The 8,695-nt window shown below is 38.3% G+C and overlaps 1 long non-coding RNA gene across 1 annotated transcript; it reads left to right on the forward strand.

The window, feature by feature from the left end:
• Window positions 1–1,657: 1,657 nt before the first annotated feature.
• On the forward strand, window positions 1,658–4,689 carry LOC143300455 (uncharacterized). Its single transcript, XR_013057654.1, has 3 exons — window positions 1,658–2,286; window positions 2,942–3,098; window positions 3,690–4,689. It is a non-coding gene; the product is annotated as an uncharacterized LOC143300455 (long non-coding RNA).
• Window positions 4,690–8,695: the final 4,006 nt, after the last annotated feature.

The raw sequence follows: 8,695 nt of genomic DNA on the forward strand, positions 1-8,695 counted from the left end.
AGCCACTACTAACGATGCCAATAAAGATCTGTATAAATTAATGAACAACTCGGTATTTGGTAAAACTATGGAAAATATCAGAATGAGAACGAATATCAAATTATTCAAGTTAGATGAAGAGGACAAGGCACGCAAACTAATAAACAAACCGGCTTATGTCGATCATATGATCATCAACGAGAAACTTCTAGCGATTCACTACAAAAAAAATAAGCTTGTGCTCAATAAACCTATCTATATCGGGATGGCCATTCTCGACCTATCCAAGTATCTCATGTATGATTTGTATTACAACCACTACAAGAAAAAATATGGATGCAGGTTGTTATATACTGATACCGATTCATTCATTCTCCACGTAGAATGTGAGGATTTTATCGCTGGTATGGATGATAATGTACATGACCGTAGTAATTTTCCAAAAGATCATCGATTGTACGATAAATCGATAGAGAAAGTGCCAGGATACATGAAAAGTGAGCTCGGATGTAAACCGATCCGACAATTCTGCGGCTTGCGCTCGAAGATGTATTCGGTTGTAGCGGATGATGGATCAGTTATCAAGAAAGCCAAGGGCATAAAAAAATGTGTGGTGAAGGATGAAATTGAACCCGATATGTATAAGGAGTGTATTGATCGATCTGTTCAATTTACTAATTGTATGAGAACGTTCAGATCGTATAAGCACAAGATGTACACGATCAAGCAAATGAAGACATCACTCTCACCGTACGATTCCAAACGATATTGGCTAGATGATGGTATTACATCTTACGCCTACGGGCACTATGGTATTTCTGTATCGTGAGGAACAACCATAAGCTCTTCGTGTACAAACCCTCTGGATGGGCCATTTTGTAAATAATAAAGAATAGGATCGCCGGGCATCATACGCTTAATATTATAAACTTTAAGAGACCAAACGGGATCCGTTGCTCGTTTGCGAGCTCCACCCTCGAGCTCACTGGGCTCATACAAGTACCGAACTTGCGCATCACGCGGTAACTCTCCTTTATCATCTTTAGTCGGTGCAGAGGATTCGGCTTCTACCGATTTGGCCTTTATTGCGACCGACGGTTTCTTACCTATAAGTCTCGTCACCTCATTATTCAATGCAGCCACAACAGCCGGTAATCTAGTGACCCATTCTGTTGATCGATTCGGCGATTTCATTTCAGCCACATATTGATGACTGAACAATCGTTCTGCCAGCGTACGATTAAATCTTTCTACAATAGCCTTTCCACGCCTTACTTTTTTAAAAATTTTGTTCACAGCACCCATAAACTCTCGGCCAGGATCTACCTGAAGAAGTTTGTGACCCTCCACCACGGAATGAGTCGCTTTGTCCCTGACCAACTTTCCCGCTAGCGGCGATTTTAGGCGGGTGGGGGTCAGGTTGTCGATTTTCAGATTTTGACTTCATAGTATACTTTAGGCTTTCTTTTATCTCACATTGAAGTATCTAGGCATAACTGTGTCTTCTTTTGCCTTAAAAGTGTGCTTAAAATGCCTAACCCGTCATTCTGATCGCCTATGACTTCGCGAAATCGATCAACTTTGACAAGCTTGCCCTCCGTCATCTCTTGGAATCGACCGGTCGAATCATACATTGTTTTAAAGGTCATTTCCGTCTCTTTCAATCTATGTTCTTCTCATTGGTTGATTTTTTAACTACGAGCGAATCGTCGCTTTCAAAATAAGGATACACTACGTAAACAATGCGTCACTATGAAGGAAAATCCCCTCTGTCATTGGCCGAGAGAGGCCACGTGACGAAACCAGCCATTCAGCACGCTAGCTCAAATAAACATGGTCGCAGGGTTCGGAAGCACGTTTTCAAGATTGACTTGGCGATTTCCTGACAAGATACACTTGCGCTGCACACATTTTGCCATTCAATGAAGAAGACGACATTTGTGAGTTTCTAACCCAGTACTTCATTGATGGAACTGACCGTTCATGAAATCGATCTCAGTGAACACGAAGGCAACGCTGATTTCGAAAGCAGACGACGCAGGATTGTCGTTCAGTTTTCATCAACAATAATATTAATTTTGATGTAGATGACGAATCAACATTTGCACTAGATACAGAAAGATTGGAAGCCTTCGCCTGTAATTGCCGAAATCACATGCACCAGGTGCCATCAGTGTTGTGACTGACATGGAAACAAGTGAAACTGACTTGCTGCACTGAAGTGATAGACCTGGGTTTCTCACAGCTCACACAAGGAATGTGCAAGCAAAGTGACTGGGGGACTGGATATAGCTGAAGTGTCTGAAGGTAAGCTTTCTTATTTTACCCACATTGACAAATACTGAAATGTAATGATGGTATAATCAATTGATAATAATTTATTTGACAATGATTGACTCAAGACTGATTTATTGTCTTACATTGGAACAGGAATTCACTGTTTGACATGTGGAATAAAAATGATTAAAAGAATAAAGTGAATCTGAGGAAATTAACAGAATGTAAATTAAAAGATCTCACACACACACACACACACACACACACACACACAATGTGTGACACAGTGTGTATACATGTCACTCACACACACACACACACACACACACACACACACACATACATACACAATGTGTGTCACACAGTGAGTCACATACTCACACACACACACACACACACACATACACTGTCCCTTCACAGTTTAACCATTTAACTGAGCAAGGGGAGGTTCAGGGGCATGACATTATGAACAGTTTTCAGTTTCACAGAATTTGCTTCAATGGATATTTTATGTGAATGTGTGTCAGGTTGGTGTGTGTGTGTGTGTGTGTGTGTGTGTGTGTGTGTGTGTGTGTGTGTGTGTGTGTGTGTGTGTGTGTGTGTGTGTGTGTTGTTTTAAATAAATATAGAGTTGTGTCAACAGTAAATACTAACAGTATTACTAATAGTTCAATTTCTTTTTCAGCCCTGAAAGATATGATGGTACTTTATATGCCTGCCTGTACACCAATGAATAATTCTGATATCACTGCTGGCAAGTCATGTCATCAGAAGGAGAGGCAACACCACCAAACTAACTACACTGTCAACTAAAGAACTGTCTGCTGGTGAACTATCTATGAGTGAGTGAGTCAACTGTTAATGTACTATGATTTATAGTATAAATTTACCATGAAGTGTGCAAACTTAGTTTCTTTTTACAAACTTTGTCTAGATGTACATGTATGGAATTGTAAACTTTTGCACAGACATTTACATAAATGATATAAGTGTGCATGTGCTTGACATGCCACTATGCATAAAGTAACTTAATGGATTGCAGCATGTCATGCACATGCACACTGATATGCACACTGATACTCATAGTGATACAGCATTAATAATCACTATTTCATACTTTTATTATCAGTAAACTGCTTTGTCTGATTATATTATGATATATATATATATATATATATATATATATATATATATATATATATCAATCATAAGTGTATTCTTTTTTTTATTTTCTGATAAAATACATAGAACTAGAAGTAAAGCATTTTGTAAAGTCCTGTGTAAAGAATGAAAGCTGTGATGTAAATGTACAAAACTGAAATTACTGTTGATATTTAAGGCATTAATGAATAAACTTTAGAAAATATAGAAAATAATTCAAAACAAAGGAAATGAAAAGAGATAAAGAAGTATTACGTAACAAACTGTTTCAGGATAAACCATGCATTTTTGGAACATACTGACACCACCGGTGGAGAAAAAAGAGTGGAGGAAGAAGGTTCAATATCAACACCATCCACCCTGATGACACTTTGTACCACAAGAATTGATTACCTGTGCCACATATCTGCACATTTTTTTTTTTTTTTTTTTTTTTTTTTAGCAGATTGAGTGTTTGTTTGATGAGGTTGTGTGTCTTTATTGTGTGAAGTATGGGTTTGACAAGTAGGTTTTCTTTGCAGATGAAGTGTTTGAAGTGTTCATTTGGATTATGAAATGTATTTCATTTGATGCTATGCTGGGATAAAACACACATGAACTTGTACCTTTTGTATGAGCAGTTTTGTTGTGTGGATCTTTTTTGTTATTTTGTTGTGCTTGTTGTATGGATTATGGTAATATCACAAGCACACTAAGCCAGTGAGCACATTGAATTACAACAATCACATGATTCGGCATCATGATTTAGCATTTTTTACCTCTAATCTGGCATAAATTTTAGTACACATACTGTACATAGCAAAAGTTTCATAGTAATTGGACCACAAACAACACCACAACAAAACTGATCTTAAAACTGGAAGGTTTTTAGTCATGTTGAACTGATTAAAAAGTAAGTATACTAATACTTCAGTTGCAATTCTTTCCAAAAAAATTAGAAAATTCTTATTTGAATAAAATCAAATACACTCAATATTTTTCTTCCAAATTTTGTGCAATTGTGGATATTGCCACTAACTATGTGTGTGCCAAATTTCATGAACATATCTTGCTTAGAAGTATGTGGTTGCTATGAACATGTTCCAAAACTTTTCGGCCTTGATTTCTCAGTTCGTTACTTTCGCGACTTTAGAACTTCAAATCACAATAACTTTTCACAGAATCATCCGATTTACAAACTTTTTTTTTCGCTGTAAAGGTCATTTATTGCAGATTTATGATATACCAATAACTAAAAATCGACCTCCGGTGCAAAGCGACTCATTTCGTGGTGGAGGGTCACGTTTGGGCAACTTCAATGGGCTACGGTCGTAAATACGTAAAAAAGCGGCCGCCACTTCGACGCTGTCTTTCGTTGTTAGGGGTTCGGCTTCTTTATATCGACTCGCAACATCAACGACAGTCAGCGCATACTTATACGTCTTACGCCCGATTCTGTCATAGGGTAAAAATAAAAGGTCAGCCTGATGAACCTCATTTGGGACAGTAATATCAAATTTTGCTCTCGGAATATACTTTGGAGGGGGTAGATAAATTTGCCATATAGCTTGTTTTTGTAACCATTTTCTAGCCTCATCCTCAGACACCTTGGCTGCTTTCGCGAGTTTTTTAATCGCCGAATAACCCTTCCAATAACCGCTTGGGCTGTAATAGATCTTTTCCATTTTATTTAAGAAAGTAAATGTTTAATATTTTGAAATCGCAAAACCAAAAATGACCATGGTCATGGTCATGATAATAAATACGTATTCTCGATCTTTTTGTCCCTCTGAGGGTGTATAAAAATCTGAAAGTTGGGGTTTATGAGAAAGAGGGGGTAGTGGCTCCCCATCACTTTATAATATTCTTGCATAGCCATATCCACATCCTTAAACGTGTTCACAGCATGTTGTTGTTGTCTTAGTTTTTCATTTATATAATCTAAACGTTGAATCCTCTCTTTCTGCCATTCTGCGGTCGCTGCCTGAAGTTGTTCTTGCGCTTTGTTGTGTCGTTTCTGTTCTTCTAACGCGTCTGAAGACCCCAGTTTACTAAATAAAAAATTACTTCCGGTAAATGCTAAAGCGTTTACTATTGCCCCACCAACGAGTAACGCTACTGATGCCATACTATAATGATGATATTATTATTACTTCAAAATATCATGTGGGAGAATACCTTGTTTTTCCAACATATCCTTCGTAGCCATAGCGAGGGCTATATCGAAAGTGACCATCCCGATATCTTCGAGGTTGAAAGCCAGTCTAGGTGTTGGGGCTTTCGTAAATATTAATTTTGTCAATCTCGAGTAACCAGCGGCCAATGCGCTGACCACAACCGACTGGTATACAGTGTTTGCAATTTCTTTACCGTTTATATTTGGTGTTGCCATTGTTTATAAATAGTGTTCAAATTAATGTTCAAAACATAATAAATGGGTTGGGTTTTGTTACCACAGGTGGTGGTGGTGGTTGTACTGGTTTTTTCGACCAATTAAAATATATGTAAACACCACAACCTATTATCATCGTAGCAGCAATGTACAAGGGATTGATAAAAACGTGATCTGGTCCCCTCGATGATGGTTCTTCTTCTTGTTCTTGTTCTTTCGCTTTTCGAAGTTTTTCGAGAAGTTCTTCATGTTTTGCTTTTCTAGCAGCAGCACCTTTTCGACCCGCTTCAACTTTCTTCTGATTCTTTGGTTTCGTTACTTCCTCCATTATATTTATTAAATTGACAGTGTTTAACAGTAGTTACAGCTGTGGTGAGCGGAGCTAAGAACATGCCAAATCTGTGATATAGTTCGCAAGTAAAGCTGTTAAGTGCATGTCCCAGGAATGGATCTTGCTCGAGATCACTATTTAATTTTGTTTGGTCATCAATTGGGAGATACATACAAACTGCTCTGGTATACAGTTGTATAATTGTATTACCGAGTGATTTTGTAATCATCGATCCTAAACTCGCTTCGTATCTCGTATAAAGCTTGTCTATATCCGGATCTTTCATCGCTTCGATTTTAAACTCTTTCCCTAAATATTCTTTTGCTCCACCAGCTGAGACCACCGCCATAAGCCTGTCGCGTTTGGGATCCTCGGATAGTAATTGGTCCATCTTCTTTTTATATTCTATATACCTCCTTTTAAGTTTAAAATAATGAAAAACTACAAATCCAACGACTAAAAGTGTTAAGAAATTGCTAACCAGTGTTAAGAAATTGTTAAGCAGTGTTAAGAAATTGTTAAGCATTGTTAAACTAGCAAATTTTATATGCAACTGATTGATCAGTTTTTAATATCAACTTGGAGTGTTTGGTATTTGCCAATGATTTCCTAACCTCTTTACGTTCATTTTGTGTTGGAATGACATCGTTTTCTCTTAAACACTCATCAAACGAGTCCCTATCCTTACAGTGAAATAAAGCCACCCATTCTGTTTGTTCGCGAAGGTCAGTAAGAACCAAGTTGTATTTCTGAGTCAACACCCACACAGACTGTTTCGCGTGTCTTCCAGAAAATGCGAGTTTACTCAACATTTGCTTCTTTTGAGTAAGAGCCTTTAAGTCACTACAGTCATCGATGATGTACAACGTTGGCTCCCTGGCAAATATTTCAAAAAACAGCCCAAGCCATTCGTGAAGTTTATCACCGGGATTAACGGTGTATACCCCGCGGTCCTTTCTTACCCACACTCGGGATCGATAGGCTTTATTATATTCGAGAGTAGGGCATAGAATTACAATATTCTCGAACACACCACGATATGTCGTTTGTAATAAATCTGAAATAAATTCGGTCTTACCGCACCCAGTTTGCCCGCAAATAATTGCGGAATGTGCTTCTTTAGTAAACAGCCTCGACAAATCTTCCATCTTCTATATTTAATTGTCCATCCATAATTACAAATACATACGCATTTAGCGGTTCTGCCGTTTCAGCTTTTTTCTGAATCTGAATCGTAATGCCTTCAGACGCATTTTCGATACGACGTCCACTCCCGTGAAGAGAATTATCATCTGTGGTGCGCATATCCAACCAAAGAGCATAATTATTCGTGAAATATTCACCGATTGTGACATCCGCTAGTTCTAAATCTTTTACCACTTTGTCTACTTCGGGGTCGCGTTTTTGCGTTCCGAAAAACTTTCTGATTTCATCCCATTGTTGATAGGAACGCATACCTTGACTAAACAGTTGATTGGGCACACCTTCGATCGTCACTTCAACCTTATTGATCTTAGGATTGTAATACTTATCAAACAACAGCAGTATCCCCTTCGTACTTTTTGCCAGCACGTTGAGATTAATATTCCAGAGTGTGTCAGATTTGTCCAGAGGAATTTTACGATGTCGTAGTATTCTATCATATAAAATAGCGAGCCTACCCGAATAATAACCGGCTATCTGTCTCGCAAGTTCGGGTTGTGTGACTTTCTCAAACTCGAGACTAATCCCTTCTATCGTATAGGATGCATCCGGGTCTGTGCTGCGGATAACCTTGTTATAAGCGTTAAAGGTAAGTTCATACTCCAGGCGCTCATGATTTCATTACCGGAAATGCGAATGGTTGTTTTACGTACTATGGATCTACCAATATTATCAACGAGTGTTCTGTTCGCATCTGTTGTAGAAGTCAAAGAAATTTTGAATGCTAGTCGAACACTCCCTGGAACGATCACATCGTCAACACCTAAATTAGGAAAGCGTACAAGAAGTTGTTGATTCTGATCGATAGTTGACGGATTGTTAGTAATCACGACAGTCTGCTGCACGCCCTTTATCCCCCGCGGCTCCCGCAAACTTCTCATTGGATTAAGCTTTCTTCCACTCATTTTTTGTTTTATATAGATATAATGATATAACTTTATATTATAAGTTTAATATGGCGGAAGGTGGTGAGATGGCGGAAGGGTTCGCAGAAGGTGGTGAGTCAATAATAGAATCTGGTTCCTTGCAAACAGAATTATTAAAGAGCGCGGTTAATGATTACTATGATGCATTTGGACAAGAGCCCGATGTTGGGCGAAATTATGCCAGTTTTGAACTTGATAGTAGAGGTTCACTACGATTAAAAAATAATCCAGATTTTAATATCATTAACGTCCGCACGAAAAAACCCCTAGCACTTTCAACACTAGCGGGAAAACCTGGTGGAGCAAATATTATTCGCGAGGAACTTGGTCGCGGCTCTCCAAAAGGTTGAAGCCAAACTGGGCGAAGAAATTGAGATGGATGATTTCTCACCAAATACAATCGATGAAGTACTTAAAACTATAGATGATCCTCCCCTGGATCTGGAT

The sequence above is a fragment of the Babylonia areolata genome, chromosome 26 (assembly GCF_041734735.1).
Source record: "Babylonia areolata isolate BAREFJ2019XMU chromosome 26, ASM4173473v1, whole genome shotgun sequence".
NCBI lineage: Eukaryota > Metazoa > Mollusca > Gastropoda > Neogastropoda > Buccinidae > Babylonia > Babylonia areolata.